The sequence below is a fragment of the Pseudorca crassidens genome, chromosome 4, assembly GCF_039906515.1.
Source record: "Pseudorca crassidens isolate mPseCra1 chromosome 4, mPseCra1.hap1, whole genome shotgun sequence".
Taxonomy (NCBI): Eukaryota; Metazoa; Chordata; class Mammalia; order Artiodactyla; family Delphinidae; genus Pseudorca; species Pseudorca crassidens.
Window position 1 is genome coordinate 81216317 of NC_090299.1, and position 17981 is coordinate 81234297.

A 17981-nucleotide genomic window follows, 5' to 3' on the forward strand; every position below is an offset into this window, starting at 1 on the left:
TAGTTATAAATTTGTTATTTTGATCTCTATAGCTCTTATTCCTACATGTATTTATCATGTGAATCTGAAACTGGTAGGGAAGAGAGGGTATAATTTATCAGTCTTTTAAACTTCACAATCTTCTATTTATTCTTTAACATAGATTTCTGACCTGGTAATAGCTCCTCTGCTCTTCTAAAATTTTTCATGTCCAATTCACCAATGATCTTCATGTTTCCTCAATCCATAGATATCTTTTAGGCCTCAACTTACTTAACCTCTTAGTGGTTCTTGTCAGAGTTAGCTACTTGTTTTTTGTTTAACTGCCTTCTTATTTGTTCACATGATTTCATACTTCCCTGATACTCTTACTATCTCACTGGTTGATTCTTCCTCTTTGACTCTTCTTTGTTTATTTAAACTCTAATTATTATAGCTCCTGAGGACTTGGTTATCAAATTTGTTTTTACATTCACTCTGTGGTAAGTTGTACTATTGTTTGCAAATATTTATTCTCCTTTACTCTTTCACTGTTAACCTCCCAATGAATGATTATAATTTTTCATCCCATTGGCCAAGTGACTAAATTTTGTCAACATTGTGTGAGCAGATCTGCTATATGCCATATCTGAGCAGGAACTAAAAACAATGACATGCTTTGGCTTAGCTTCTCTTGCTTTTCCCCTCTGGTATGAGAAAAGTCATGTTCTTGGTTAGAGCTGTCCCTTCACCCTCGCCTGCAGTCTTAGAGGACAAATGTAGAAGACTCAAAACTTCCCACAGGTAAGAGCAGAAGAACAGTTATCCCAGAGAGTACAGACAAAAGGAGTGAAAAATAAACCTGTGTTGTTAGCCAGGAGTTTTGGGGGATGTTTGTTACACAACATAGATTATGAAAGCTGACTAATACAAACATTGGCACCTAGAAATGTACTCCTAAAACAAAAATGTAGTACATGTAACATTGGCTTTGGGACCAGTAGAAGGAAGAAAAAAATCTCCCCAAACTGTTATTAGAAACTGGAAAAATAGTGCCCCGTATTATGCAGTTAGGAAAAAAAAAAAACAACAACCCATCAACTGTTATAATTTGGAAGGCAGGTAATGTGTCTAATAGAACTGTGGCTTTGACCTATAAGGTTTGGAAAGTAAATGTTATTATGAGGGTTAGGTATTATGCTGCATTGGATATAATACTACCAGCAAGAAATGAGCTCAGGAAAAAAAAAAAAAAACAAACCTGCTTGTTTTCAAGAAAGGATATGAAGGAAATTAGAATTTTGAATATCTGAGACTTGCAGGGTTAGGAAATATAATAGGTTCTCTTCTATAAACAGTAAATATAAAATTGAGAAATGTTTTGAGACCCAAAACCTCATTAAGATGCATTCTTAGGGGCTTCCCTGGTGGCACAGTGGTTGAGAGTCTGCCTGCCGATGCAGGGGACACAGGTTCGTGCCCTGGTCCGGGAAGATCCCACATGCCGCGGAGCGGCTGGGCCCGTGAGCCATGGCCGCTGAGCCTGCGCGTCCGGAACCTGTGCTCCGCAACGAGAGAGGCCACAACAGTGACAGGCCCGCGTACCACAAAAAAAAAAAAAAAAAAAAAGGATGCATCCTTAGGTCAAAGACCAAATCATGAACGTAGCTATTAAGACACATGCTCAAGGGAAAACACAAATCATAAGCATGGTTTAGCTCTTTGTTAAAATCTCAGAATAGATTTTAATGTATTTTATTTATTATTGAATTGCCTTTTGTAAGTCCTTTTAGGTGAATTAAATAGTTCAGAATAGGTTAAGCTAAGAGTGTGATCCAATGAAAGGCAGGTATACTGAAAATATCTGGAATTAATGTAAGGAGAAAAACATGTCTCCAAAATAACAGTTTGTATGGCTATTGGAATATTAAACTGATTAGCATCAAATTGGTAAAAAATAAAATTCAACCCTGTTTTTGAGAGATTTGTAACTTTAAAGTCACTGCTAATCTGTAGAAGAGCTTGTGACTATTCAATATGTAAAATGAACTTTTAGCTTCTAATTTCTTTTCTTTTTCTTTTTTGCGGTATGTGGGCCTCTCACTGTTGTGGCCTCTCCCGTTGCGGAGCAACAGGCTCCGGACACGCAGGCTCAGCGGCGATGGCTCACAGGCCCAGCCGCTCTGCGGCATGTGGGATCTTTCCAGACCGGGGCACGAACCCGTGTCCCCTGCATCAACCACTGCGCTACCAGGGAAGCCCTTAGCTTCTAATTTCTATTGGAAAGAAAAAGGCAGAAAACTCTCATCACATGTTGCCAAGGAGACTAATCAAAAGGAAACTCTTCCCAGAAGGCAAGGCTTAGACCCATGGGGAAAAGTGAACTGAGGAATTCCTCTCAGCAGACAGAATCAAAAACTAATTGAGGAACATGCTCAACTACCAAGAAGAGGGATCTCTGCCATGTTTGTCTAGCTGAATTTTAGATATTGTTGGACCAGTGATTGATTGCTCTGTGTCTCTCATTATTCTCTATTCAAATGGTAATGCTTTTTGGTGGATAATATACCATTTTATGATGGATGTGTGAGCTGGAGGAGTGCCATCATTTAGATATAAAGTAGAGATTATCACAAAATGATGGATTCACAGTCTGATGCCCTGATTGGATAAGACATTTAGGATGTCTTCCTTGAGGTATGTTTTCTGTGCAGGGGAAAAGGAAATAAATATTTGTGACTAAGAGGTTAGACTGTGTTAATAGACTATTGTTTACAAATACTTACTTCTCCTCTCCTCTTTCCCCAGCCCCTGCAATTGGAGAAGTCTATTTTTTCATTTCATATTTTTTAACTTAAAAAAATGGCCGTGAGACTTAATTTGGCCAAAAGAATATGAATAGCCATGATGTTTAGCAAACTGAAGCATTAAATGTGATTGCATGGAATATCTTAGCTTCTTTCACAAAAAAAAGGCATAACTGGTATAGGGGTTGCTCTTCAACCTACAACCCAGAATGAGAAAACATGGAGCAGAGAATCAGAGAACCTACAGTGTATGTGTATATATATATATATATATATATATATATATATATATATATATACATATATATATATACACACACACACACACACACACACACATATATATACACACACATATATATACACACACACACATATATATATATAAAACATGAGCAAGAAATGAACTTCCATTGTAAGTTTCTGAGATTTTGGCATTATATGTTTCACAGCATAAAAATGTCATGGCATCTAGCTGCCAAGCACATTTCTTAAGTTTGGGAAATTTCTTATGAGTTGAGTTCCTCCAGTCCAAGGTAGAAACCAGGTATTTACTCTCCTAGACTCCTTTGCAACAAAGGCACAGACTTGGAAACTAGCGCCTGCTATCTAAGCATGTCTACAATGAACTTCAATTCACAAAAGATTAACGTGAGGAAACAGGTGCCACATGGGACCCATGTTTAGCTGAGGATGGCAATAGAGGCTTTTGGGACCAGTGATGAGAGAGAATTAGGCACCAGTGCCCAGGGTCACTGATGCCAAGAGAGGTAGAAGCAGTCACAGGGGTTCTTCACTGGCACACTCCTACAGTATAGTTTGGGCATAGTATCCTTTTGTGTGGCCTTCAAGCTTGTCTTCTCTGCCTTCCAAAATGTCTGTGAGCTAATAAGCCAGTAAGACATTTTACTTCTTTAACTGTGCTATCATGTGTTCTAAGTTTCTTTCTTTCTCTTTTCCCTTCTCTCTTCTTCCCTTCCTTCTTTCCTTCTTCCCTGCTTCCCTCACTCCTTCTTCCTTTCTTTCTTTTGCATGATTGTGAATGAATCACCCTACTTCCTATGTATGGTTAAACCCTACATTAAAATTTCTCCGTGGTCTGGATACACTGAAATTCTGACAGGTTCTAGAACGCTGTACTTTTTGCAAACTCAAGGTCTTTGCCAATGCTGTGCTATTTGCTAGGGCATCTTCTCATAGCTCTTCTTAAGACTATCGTTTCAACTTTTAAATTCCAACTTAAATGTGTTCCATAAGGTGTTCTATTCTGATTAACATATAAGAATGCCACCTCCACATCCCCTTCCCCATCCAAATTCTCTCAGAGCATCCTATTTATTTTGTCCATAAAACTAAAAATTATAATTATTTTGTTTTTTGGTTTATCTTCTGTTTTTCAGAGTAGAATATAAGCTTCTTGACAGAAAAGGTCACCATATTTTGGTCACTGTTTTATCTCCATGTGCCATCAAAATATACATTGTGTGGTAGAAACTTAATGTAAATATTTGAATGAATGAGTGAGTAGATGGATGAGTGAGAGTAGGTTAGGAGGTTGAGAAGTGTGATGAAGATTCAGAATGGTCACTTTGAGGAAAGGCAGAGGAAAGTAGCCAAGGATTTCTAAGCAGTGTTTAACGTCCAGCTGTGGCTGGAGAACATTAATGTGTAAAACATCTACATTTTTATGTTATTTTTTTTTTCTCTCAATACAATCCAGGCTGGGTGGAAAAGAGAGTGTTGAAAGAGGCTGTTGATTGACTGGAGAAAATGGGGGAATCAAAAGAGGTGAAGTCCAAATGTAGCACAATTAAGGAAGTCAGAACAGTAGAGGATACCGGTTACAATCAAAGTACAGTGCATCATTACATCTTAAGTTTTCTGAGGCTGAAAAATGATAAGTGATGATTATTTCTAGAATGTAGCCATGTGTATAAATACTGAAATGAAATTCACTGGAGATCAAGGAAAGGTGAGGATGGGTTTTGGATGACTCGTCTAGATTTTGAAATCAGCCAGGGTAACTTTTGCTATTCTAGTTTTTAAAACTCAACTTTTCCATTACCAAATAAGTTAATTTGATGCAAGTCAACAGACATTTGTTAAGCATACAATCCAGTTCTAGTTAGGCCTGTGTGAATAAGGTAAGGCACCCTTTCCTCTGCACAAAGAAAACCCTAAACCTGAGCGTACAGTTTGGGAAACATAACATGGATTGTATTACAGGCCCCACTGCTTCTTTAGACTTAGTACTGTCAACAGAAAAAAAAAAAAAAAGCACAACATGAGAGTTGTGAGTTAAGTTTTATTTGGAGCAAAATGAGGACTACAGCCCAAGAGATGACATCTCAGATAGCTCTGAGGAACTTCTCCGAAGAGGTGGGGGGATGGTCAGTGTTATATATGGTTTTAGTGAAGGGGGATACCTGCAGTTGAGCACACATTTTGGCAGAGGCTTTCTGCTAGTCATGAGGAGCAGATGTCACCTTCAGTGATTTTAGTGCTTTTCTAGATACGAGAAGATGCAAGAATTTGGAGTCATAAAATCTTCTCCTGAAAATATCTAACTATGTGAAGGCTTGTTCTGCCAGTTTTTCCCAGAGCACAGAGTGCCTCATTCCTGATCTCCACCCTGAACTTCTTTCAGGGTGTGTTGAAGGTCAGTGGCCACAGTGGCTAGTGACTTGATCCTTGTAGAGGCAGATGGCAAGTGCCAATTTTTAGTTGGCAATACTTTTGTGCTTGGTACATCTTGTACAAGCATATGTTGTGGCCCAAAAGACACTCTATGACAGAAATTGTCAGAGGAGAGGAAAGGAAAGGCAAGGAATATTGCTGAGTCCCTAACAGATACCAGCCATTGTACTAAGGGTTTTAAACATGTTATCTCTTTTAATTCTCACCACAGTGTCACCAGGTTGACATGTGTTGTAACGAAATAGCTTCAACCGAGGAGGTCAATGGAAGACCCAGACCAGCAATCTCAGTCCCACGATAGTAAGCAAAGAATAGCAAACTACCACTTTAAGCTTAAGCACAAAGCAAAGTTTATTTAAGCATAGGTACACTCTCAGAGAGGGAGAGTGGGCTGTTTCTGCGAATTGAAAGCAGCATTCCTATACAGGCTTCAGGGCACTTTTAAGGAGCATTTTGCAGGGTGGTGGGGGTGAGTGACAGTGGATCATTATTTGATTGACAGTCCCAAAATATGTAACAAGTTTACTGCTGTGCATGCTCTCACCCTTGACTTGGTAAGAAATGCCCATGGGGCATGGGGGTGGGGTGGTGGTGCAAAACCACATGTAGATTTTGCTATAATGATGGTATAATGAGTTTGGGTTTACTGTAGGTTATACCCCTGTCTCGTCTGGGCACGCACAGCCCGGGGAATTTCCCTCGTGTTACGGTGCCCCTCTTTATCAGGATAAGCTGCCCACCACACGACCAGACCATAGTTTTACCCATCTGGGTGGTGTCAAGGGAGAGTCCCCAGATGGCTGGGTGTGTGACTTGATTTCGTCTTGGTTTTCTCACCACTGTCACCTCCTTGCTGCTAATGTCTGAATAACTACCTAACACAACAATATATAGTCAGAAGTTATCTCAAAGTTCCAAGTAAAGTAATTAAGTTTCAATAAGGTAAGTAGCATGTCCAAGTTTAAACAGCTTTATTAAGTGGTAGAACTGTAGTATGAGCCTTTTCAGTTAGTTTTTTCCAGTTCAGCAGTCGAACACCAAAGTACATGGCTTAGAGCAATACATTTTTTTAAATTTTTAATTTTTTTACATCTTTATTAGAGTATAATTGCTTTACAATGATGTGTTTGTTTCTGCTTTATAACAAAGTGAATCAGTTATACATATACATATGTTCCCATATCTCTTCCCTCTTGCGTCTCCCTCCCTCCCACCCTCCCTATCCCACCCCTCCAGGTTGTCACAAAGCACCGAGCTGATCTCCCTGTGCTATGCGGCTGCTTCCCACTAGCTATCTACCTTACATTTTGAGTGTATATATGTCCATGCCTCTCTCTCGCTTTGTCACTGCTTCCCCTACCCCCTCCCCATATCCTCAAGTCCATTCTCTAGTAGGTCTGTGTCTTTATTCCTGTCTTACTCCTAGGTTCTTCATGACATTTTTTTTTCTTAGATTCCATATATATGTGTTAGCATACGGTATTTGTCTTTCTCTTTCTGACTTACTTCACTCTGTATGACAGACTCTAGGTCTATCCACCTCACTACAAATAGAGCAATACATTTTAATTTTTCCTCATAATTCTGTAGGCTGTGTGGGCAATTCTTTCAGTCTGAATTCGTTTGATTAGAAAGAGACTGAATAGTCTAGGAAACCTCACTCACATATTTGGGATAGATGGAATGTCTAGGAAGGCTTGGGACCTCTCTCCATATTGTTTTTCATCATTCAGGAAGTTAGCCTTAGCTTGTTCACACGGTGGAGGGTTTTTAACAACAAGAGATGACAACCACCCAATACTCAACACTTTTTAAGACTCTAGATTGTATTTTCTAATGTTCCATTGAGTGAAGTATGTCATATGGCTAAGTCCATATGGAGAACATTTCTCCACTTCTTAATAGGAGGAGAGGCAAAGTCACATTGCCAAGGGACATGCATGTGGGGAAAGGAGGAATTTGTGGGCATTTTTCAACCTATTATATGAACCTAATTTCAAACTCATGTTCTTTCTGAAACAGGAAGGAAGGGAGCAGGGCACAAGCTTTAAAAGAATGACATAGCCATAGAACGTGACAAAGACTGGTTAGAACCAACTGGGTCCAAGATGGAGGAAGATTTGACTTGCAGTAGACCTTGAGCCTCATTATACGCTCATTGTAATACATTAGCATGCTAAATGACCTACCCACCAGCACCATGACAGTTCTGAGGTCAACCATAAGAGGTCAAAAAGTGGGCAATGGCCCAATTCCTGGAAATCCCTGCCCTTTCCCCAAGATAATTGGAATAATCCTTCCACTCATTAGCCTATGAAATTACCCAGCTCATAAAAATTAACCATACCATATTTCAAGGCTCTATTGCCTTCTGAGATGGCCCACACCCTGTGGAGTGTGTTTCTCTGTAAATAATTCCATTTCTTACCTATCACTTTGTCTCTCACTGAATTCTTTTTGTGACGAGACATCAAGAACCTCAAATTCACCAGATACATTGCTACTATATCACATTGTTCACTGACTTATTAATTCTAAATGAAGACAACATTGTCCAAGCCCTTGTGGAACTGTGAAAATAAAAGGAAACTGGTATTTATTTAGAACCTGTATTATACACTTAGCACCATCCTAGGAATTTCTCATTATGTCATAATCATACTAAGGAGCTAGTAATCTGGGGAATAATGTCTCTCTTCAAGCAGTCTAGAAGTTATTAAACAGTTTACAGTTTGTTTTAGAAATTCAAATGAAATAAATGAATGAAATGAATGACTGTAGAGATACCATAGACCTGTAAATTTGATCAAAAAAATTTTAAGTCATCTTTTTGGATGATGGGATTTTCCTCCCAAAGATTCTATTGCATAATAAAATAGAGTTAATTTCAGGCTGTAAAATATGGCTACCATTTTAACCATAAAATATTCTGAGAAAAAATATATACATATGCATGTATAATACATAGCATTTGGTCAATTACCTATAGACAAATTGGATTTATGTGGATGGGTGACTACCAAAATAATTTCAAAAATTCTTTCAGGATGGTCTTGATAGGTCTGTTAAATACAATCAATTTGACTTAATTATTGTTACCATTAGCCCTGTTTATACCAAGTGTTAGTCACTGAGTTAGATGCTTTCCACAGATTTTCTTTTTTAATCCTCACAATAACATGAAGAGTAATATTATTACTCTTACTTCATGTGTAAGAAAATCTCTGAGGGATTTTAAGTAAATTGCCCACAGTCCTATTAGCCAAATGGTAGAGCTAAAATTTTAGTCAAGTAGTTTTATTCAGATTTTGAACATTTAACTAATAAACTTTTCCTGCTTCAGTTTATGTCGACTATTTTTATGATTAATTACTTAATAGTCACATCAACCACATCAACAGCCACTAAACCTTTAGGATAGCCCAAGTTCTTTGCTGATATACTATCATGGCCAAGAATAAAGACTACCAACTCAAAGAGATTACTGTTGCTCTTTCTACTCCATTTGTAAAGGAAAATTCAGAAATACACTGTGGTGCATTCTTTAAACTCTCTCAAATATTCTTCTTCTTCGAGGAAATGTTTAAAAGCTAAAGGGTGCTTTCCATCTGAATACAACTTAGGTTCGACTAATAAGATGCACTTGTGTGAGGTCTGGAAGGTGACAAGGCAGAACCCTTCTTTCTGAGGTACTTGGCTGTTTGAAACAAAGTTTGAAAGCGTGCTGATGTCAGGCACCAGGCTTTCTTCATTCACTACCCCATGTGCAGGTTGACTCTGTGGATGCTCCATCAGGTGCATGAATCCATAAACTGCAGCTTTGGTTACCTCTTCCCCTGCTTCCTGTGCTTGAGAAGTCATTGTGGCGATAGTGAGTAGAGTGTGTAGCAGCAGCTTCTTGCTTCTTGACTTTCTCAAGTGGTCATTTCAGAGATGACAACTTCCATGATGATAAAGGAACTGCAGTCAATGTACATGAAAAGCAAAATTCCAAACTAAATATATAGAGTGATATCATTGGTAGAAAAAAATCTATCATGTATGCAGATATGTGAGGATTCATTCTTCAGAATATTGAAATGTAAATCACTCAGAATATTTCTTTGAGAATTAATTATTCTATTTGGATATCTAGTATTATATACTATTTTGGATTTTTTTCCGGCTGTCAGATATATTACAATTTGAAATGTTATTACATAGTTACTGTGTGATGATTGTATCACATTTTAGACTATAGTTTGCTCTATAATCTGTGGTTTACTTCTTTATTTTCATAATATTTGTATCTGATTGGAATGGATCAACTAATATTTCCACCAGGAATCTGTTTACTTTGGTTATTTTATCAGATTATATGTAGAAGATTAGTGTTAGAGAAACTGTCCAATCCAATTTTACAGGTAATTAAACTGAGGTGGAGAGTATAAGGGACTTTGTCTGGTAAACACATTTATTTAGTGTTAAATTGGGAACTAGGAACTCTGACCGGAACAGCTGAGTTCAACATTCTTTATACTATTCCACACTGCTAAAAACAAGGAGAAAATTACAGAGGAAATAAAGGAAACAGAAAATGAGATTAGAACAATAGCTGTGAATTAGGACACATTCCAGGATGTCTCAGGTAAATTTCTTTTCCAAAATATGTACATGTAACACAGCATGTTCCAAGATGACTGAATTTGAATCTCTGGGGTTTGAGATGTCTAGGTGACACAGATGTGCATGGCGACTTAAGAACTACTGGGCTAGAGGAGATGCTGTGTGGTAAAGGTCAATATGTAAAAATCACTCCTGAAATGTTCTGTTTAAACTCCATTCTAGAGCCTTATCTTTATTACTGGACACCACTGACCAGATTCCTTCTTGAAATTCTTCCCTCTCTTGGTTTCTCAGACTTTGTTCTGTTTCTATTTCTTGATTGCTTTCTTTGAGTCTCCTCTGTGGATTCCCTTTCCTCTGATTGCCTTTTTTGGTTTGTTTGTTTTTTATTTTATAAACAACAGGAATTTATTTCTCATGGTTCTGGAGGCTGAAAGACTGGGACCAGGTGCAGGTGGTCAGGTGAGGGACCTCTTCCGGGTCCCAAACTCCTTGCGTCCTTGCATGCAAAAGGGGCAAAGAAGCTGTGAAGAGGCTTTCTTTTTCTTTGCACAGATTTAATTAATTAATTTTTGTATTTCTTTTTTAATATCTATTTTTAATTGAAGTATAGTTGATTTACAATGTTGTGTTATTGTCAGGTGTTCAGCACGGTGATTCAGATATATATATATATATATATATATATATATATTTGTTGGTTATCTATTTTACAGGTAGTAGAGTGTATATGTTGATTCCAACCTCCTAATTTTTCCCTCCCCCACCCCTTTTCCATTTGGTAACCATAAGTTTGTTTTCTATGTCTGTGGGTCTATTTCTGTTTTGTAAATAAGTTCATTTGCATCTTTTTTAAAATTTTATTTTAGATTCCACATATAAGTGATATCATGTGATATTTATCTTTCTCTGTCTGGCTTGCCATTTGCAACAACATGGATGGACCTAGAGATTACAATACTAAGTGAAGTAAGCCAGATGGAGAAAGACAAATATCATATGATATTGCTTATACATGGAATCAAAAAAAAAAAAATGTACACCTCTGATTGCCTTTTAAATGTAGGTGTCCTCACTACAAGGAGAGCAGTGGTTCTCAACCTGGGCAATTTGGCAATGTTGGGACAGAGCGTTCAATGTCACGCCCAGGGATACACTACTAGCATCCAGTTAGTAGAGACTGAGGTTGCTACTAAACACCCTACAATGCACAGGAAAGCCCCACAAGGGACTATCTGCCCCTAAATGTCAATAGTGACAATGGTGGGACACCTTGAATTAGAAGAATATAATGTTTGTGTGCTTAGGATCACTTTTTGGCGGGGGGGGGTACACGGGCCTCTCACTGTTGTGGCCCCTCCCATTGTGGAGCACAGGCTCTAGACACTCAGGCTCAGCGGCCGTGGCTCACGAGCCTAACCACTCCGCGGCATGTGGGATCTTCCCGGACCAGGGCACGAACCCATGTCCCCTGCATCGGCAGGCGGACTCTCAACCACTGTGCCACCAGGGAAGCCCTAGGATCACTTTTGACAAGTACAAAGTAGGTAAGAAAGGCAAGCATTTGTGCGTGAAATGACCTTCAAATGTCTTTTTCTTTTAATTAATAGATCAATAACTATAAATGCTTTAACCATTGTAGAACACACTTGAGGACAGGAGCTGCTTCTCATTCTTCTTCATATCCACAAAACATAGGATAGTAAGTAGTTTGTTCTGTTCAATTTTTAAAATCATCTGAGGACATGGAAATTGGGGAAGTTAAGTTACCAAAATGACCATCATGTCATTACATGTCTTCATCTAAAAGGTAAACAATAAAAGGAACTAGTATCAACTTCACATTTTTCAAATTTTAATAGTGGACAGTAGATTCACTGAAAGAAGCAGGCTAAATATTTGTAAAATAAACATTTATAAAGCACCAAATCACATCACATCTTCCAGACCTACAAGCTCTGATCTTTGGTTCCCTGTTCCATGCTCAAGAGGTGGAGCAAAATAGAGAATGCCCTCAGTAACAAGCGCTTTCAAGTATACTTCAACCTTGGGCTTTCACATCATGCAGAAGAAAAGGATATATTCTTGTGAACTTGGTGTTCAATGATGGATACATGGTGATTAAATTATGATTGACCTGAATTCAGTAATACTGTTTATCATGCTCTATGGTAAGAGAAGAGAGCTCTTTTAATTGAAATGGATTTTATTTCAATTTCACAATGCCTAACATAGAATGAGAGGGATGAGAACAGTGAGAAGAAATTCCATTTCTCATTATCTCAGTGATTACCAGCTGGTAATGTTTTATTTTACTAAATTAGATACTTTATTAAATAGATAAGAAAAACCAAAGAAAAAGGAACACAAAAATTATAGAATTATATACAGTGCTTATTATTTCTGTAAAATGTGTTGATTTGGTTTTATACATTAAAAAAAAAAGATAATACTTGGAATGTTCTAAAATCTAAAAGGCCTTATCTCATGCTTAGATAATTATTTTGACAGGTGTCTAACTGATGTGCACTTTTCCATGCAAATGAGTTTGTGGAAAACAAGATGACTGCCATCTACATAAACACTCCATAACTAATTCTTATCTCCACAGAGAGATTAAGTAGTGAAAGTTAGCAATTAGAATTCAGTGACAATTTTTCCTCTGCGATTGATTAGTGTACAGAATGTTCATCTAGTAGAAGGAATCTAAACAGTTCCACCAATTATTTCCCTGTTTGAACCTCAGACTAATCTGTCTTCTCTGTGTGTGTAAGTCTGTTATTTATTTCCCCTCTCTGGAACATCTACTCTTTTTTTTTTTTTGCGGTACGCAGGCCTCTCACTGTTGTGGCCTCTCCCGTTGCGGAGCACAGGCTCCAGACGCACAGGCTCAGCGGCCATGGCTCACGGGCCCAGCCGCTCCGCGGCATGTGGGATCTTCCTGGACCGGTGCACGAACCCATGTCCCCTGCATCGGCAGGCGGACTCTCAACCACTGCGCCACCAGCGAAGCCCCATCTACTCTTTTTGACACATTCTCCTCCAAGTAAAATTTCCAGTTTGATTCTCTCTTCCTTATGATCCTTTCTTCTTTTCCTTCTTCATTGGTTTGGTTTTAATTGTTCTTATATATCACTAGCTGTGAGTGTTGCCAAAGCCTCAGTCCTGGTTCTAAATTTGTATCAGAGATACCATCATCCCCCGAGCTATCTTGTCTTAAAATCTTGATATGTCATTGAATTTTCCTTTTTTACATATTCAAACAGTTGTTTATTTTTAGTAATGTTTTTGTTTCCTTCCTTTTTTATCCTTCTGCAACTACCCTGTTATATATACTCATAAATTTGTGCCAAGGATTCTGAATTTTCATTTGTTTTCCTTTTTATGTCTATGCCTTTTTGAATCAGTTTTATTCATCACCTCAAGCAAATTTTTCAGAAACCTGACTACTTTCATCAATTACCTCTTTGCTCAAAATCATCAGTTGATCCCATTTTACTCTGAATCAGATCCTGCCTACTTGAGGAAATTGATATTATCCATAACCCTCCTAATTCATCAATCTTATTTGATCCTTGATGGTCCCCAACACGTTTTTCAAAATTTGTTCACCAAATTTGTGCCTTTTCACCTTATTCAGGTTTTCTTAGGCTTGGAATAGCGTTCTTTGTTCATTTAATTTAACTAATTATAATCTGTCTTTCAGGGTCCATCTTAGGTCACACTTTATCTCTACATCAAGTTCTATGATATATTCTCCCTTGGAACACAGAGGATCAGTTATTTGTATGACATTTTTCAGATACTTTACAGAGTATGATATAAACTTTTAGGTTTTTTGGTTCGCTATAGTGATAACTTTTGAATATATATATATGCACATATATATAGTTTCTGTTTGTGTAAAGATTTATTGCATCTACTTACAACATGATTTATGGAGCTTGATTTTAACAAAGCTTATGTGAATTAGGGAAGCAGTATAGAAAAATATATAATTATAGCAAAAAACTAGTTTGTTTTTGTGATAGTTAATTTTATGTGTCAACTTGACTGGCCTGTGGAGTGTCCAGATATTTGGTTAATCAGTATTTTGGGTGTGTCTGTGAGGGTGTTTTTGGATGAGATTAACATTTAAATCAGTGAACTGAGTAAAGCAGCTTTTCCTCCCTAGTGTGAGTGGGCCAATACAAGCAGCTCGCCTGGTTTTCAGGGTTTTGGACTTGAACTGGACCTGACTCTCCTGGGTCTCCAGTTTGCAGACTCACCCTGTAGATCTTGGGATTTGCCTTCATCCATAATTGCATAAGCCAATCTATCTACCTACCTATCGTTCTTATCTTATTAGTTCTGTTTCTCTGGAGAATGCTGGCTAATATAGATTCATCTTGCCTATCTGCCTCACATGGCTAGTTCCTAATCTATGAATGGGGTAAGACGAAAATGAAAAAGACAGGACCCTGGACCTAGTCATGGGGGCAGAATAAGCTCTAGGAAGACCAAAGTAGCAGCAAGTCCTAACCTCGTTTTGTCACTTATTGGCTGTGGGACCCTGAGTGAATCATTTGGATCTCTGAGTTTTTCATATGCAAAATAATGATTCATCTGCCTTCTGAGCTCAGATTGCTTTTGTGTTATGAAAGTATATTTAATATGAAAACACTTTGGTGACTGTTAAATATTATCAAATAAGTATGATTGATATTACTTTTTTTTTTGATTCAGACCTGGCTTAATTTTTTACAAAGATCATGAAATCCTTTTTGCAAGACTCTTGAAAATGACTCCTACAGAACAAAATGATAGAAAGAAAACATTTCAACAAAACATTTAACAACCACATTGCTCAAGTATTAAGGACAGAGATCTAGAAAGTAATGCATATTGATTTATTTTGCATCTGTAATTACCTCTGATATCAGTGATTCTTAATATCATGGAACCTCTCCCAACAATAAGCATACACCACAAACATTTTGTACATAATTTCACAAGTTCACAGCCCTCCTGAGAGCCTATTCATGGACTTCATTTTCAAAAGTGGTAATGATTTCCAGAAATTGACTCATTTTCTCATGTACATCCTAGAAATGCCACCTTCTTACTATCTTCCACTTATTTTGTGAGCAAAGCAATGTTACCAGTTAAAAACTACCTAGAATACCAAAGAGCACTAACATATCTGGCTTGAAAACATTTCATTAAACATTTTTGGGTGTTGCTTCCTATCTTTTAAGTATAAAAAAGGCATTTCAATAAAAACAAATATATAATGAAGTCATCTCCCTTTGTGTGAAGAAATATGAATGAACTGTGCATTAATATTTAAAAGCAACGTAGTTCACTGCCAAAACTTTAAATGTCTCAAGAGCACAACAAATTCTGAACACACTAAGATCATGTTGCTACTTCAGTATTCTTGGGAATGGTGAGTGATTAGTTGGTCTATGGTTTAGGATCAGTTTCCATGCTTGTTTTCTTGAGCTTCTTCTACCTCTGAGAGCTTTTCATCATTTTCCAGTGTTTGCTGAAGTTCATGGATGGTACTAAGAAGAACGTGAAACTGTTTCCTTCTCAATTCTAGCTTATCTTCAGCACTTTCTTTAATATGTGAAAGATGCTCTAATTCTTTACGCAGAGCCTCTAGTTCCTTTAATGTCTCATGCCTGTCTGGATGACGCTGGATCACTTTTGCCGATGCATCATATTCTTGGCGATTTTTTTGTATTCATTTTGCTTGAAGAATTTGCTTTTTGCACTCAGCATTTTTTTCATGTGCTCCAGCAATGCTACATTCTAGTTCTTTGTAAATTTTTTCAAAGTCTTCCATTTCTCTGAGATTCATATCATATACCAGCAAAGTTTTGCCCATTGAAAATTCACATTGGGACAGTGTGCTCAGCATACGTTGGTACTGGCTGTATCCCTCTTCCTGGGATCCAGAGCTGTAGCATTTAATGAAACTTTTCACCTGCAGATTAATTCTCCGATCATCTCCAGCACCATCTCCATCTATGAGGAGACGCTTCCGTATGACTTCGTCGTCAGTCACGGCTCCCATGGCGTGTGCTGCGGCAGCGGTGGCAGATATTCCTATTTTTAGTAAAGACATTTTACCTATTACATTATTTGAAAAGGCCCAAATTGTCAAACCTGCCATTGGCATGTCAGAATTCTGACAAAAGCACAGAAATACCTTGTTCCTATTTATCATGGCTACCACAGGAGAAGTTGGAAAGATATCTCAAAGCCAAACTTTCTAGTAGCTAGATGGATTAACATAGTATCTTAAATAGCACTAGGCAAAATCTGAACTATGCTGGTATATGTTACATGTGAGGAAACATATCAGCCGACCAATGTATTTTAGGTTAAAATTCTCATTGGAGCCATAATTTAAACTAAAGCTTGGTACATAGAGGAAAAAAAAAGCCACACACACAAAGCAGAGTACTGTGAGTGTTTTTTTCTTACAACAAAATCGAAAAGTACTAATGCATGCTAGTTTTAGCGTAATAATTACATGCACCAGATAATTTAAAGTATTCACAAAGTAACATATGGCTTAGCTGTTCAGCTGCAGTGAAAATGTGGATTTTTAAGAATAAAAATTAGTTTGAAAAGCAGCAGGCAATAGTAGTCTCGAATCCCCTGTATACCCGTAAAGTGGAGAAACCATCTGCACTGTGTGCAAGCTGATGACCTTGGATTAATTCTAGCAATGTCATTACCCAATTAGTTGAGGAAGGAAAGATACTTGGGAATTACAATTACAGATCCATTAAAATTGTGCAGTGCTTTTATTCTCAATATTTATTAAATCACATCTGTCTGCTAATCATTATATGATGATTTTTTTTCACCTAAAGAGACTCAGTTTGACAGGTAAAACAGTGAGCTGGTCATGAATAGGATAATTATGCTACTTGAGCATACTTCAAGTATTCTGAAGTATGTTCTGAAAAAATAAAGTATTGATATCTCCTTTTTAATCTCATGACTTCTTAGATGGTAATGCTTCCGTTTGTTTGAATAATCTCCTCAGTGATAATGAACTATTTTTAACCAAAGAATAAATATACACATACATGCCAAATTATGTTGTAATTTCATGTTTTACTGTTCTACTTGTTCTTATTTTACAGAGACCCTGCTGTGTCTCTAGGGGTAATGTTAAAGAAATCAGTAATTCTTGGACAATAGGCACATTTTAATTTTTGTTTGTTGTTATTTTGTTCAAATGGAAAGTTTAAGTTTTGTAGTGGTCTTAAAACAGAAATTTTCTATGGAGCTATCTTCTCATCATTTAACTTGAGAAAGCTTTTGACAAGCATGTAATCTGCACAGGAAATCTTACATGTAGAAGAAAATATATATTTGTAACATTCATATACACAATGTAGATAAATATAAAATTAAGACTATATACAAATGCAAAGCAATGTTAATTATACTCTGATTAGAAAGACAATATTAAAACTGTAAAAAAAAATCTCATGGTTTAATATTATACAAGAAAAGTCAAATGACAATTGTCTTAGGCTGTATTTATGATATTGATAGGAACATTTTTTCTTCATGTTATACCGTCGTTAGAAGAGATAAATGATTAGCAGTCATTTTTTAATGCTTATATTTGTCTCTACTCTGTGATTACCTTCAGTTGAAGAGCAAGAGTGGCTTTTAAACACAAGTATTCATTAATTTATTCATTCAAAATGTATTAATGCATGCCTGTGTCATTGCAGTCACAGGTCTACACATTGTAGATAGAGCTGAGAACAACACAGAAGAGAACAAGCAAAGAAAGAGAACCAAGAAAGACTGGTATTCCAGAAGAAATGTGAAGAAATATTTTAGGGAAGAGGAAATGATAAACTTATCAAGTGGTGTTGATAGGCTTGGTAAAATGAG

The 17981-nt window shown here is 37.2% G+C and overlaps 1 pseudogene; it reads right to left on the reverse strand.

Moving 5' to 3' along the window:
- Window positions 1-15313: 15313 nt before the first annotated feature.
- Window positions 15314-16146, reverse strand: LOC137223181 (THO complex subunit 7 homolog pseudogene; annotated as a pseudogene).
- Between the last annotated feature and the right edge of the window lie 1835 nt (window positions 16147-17981).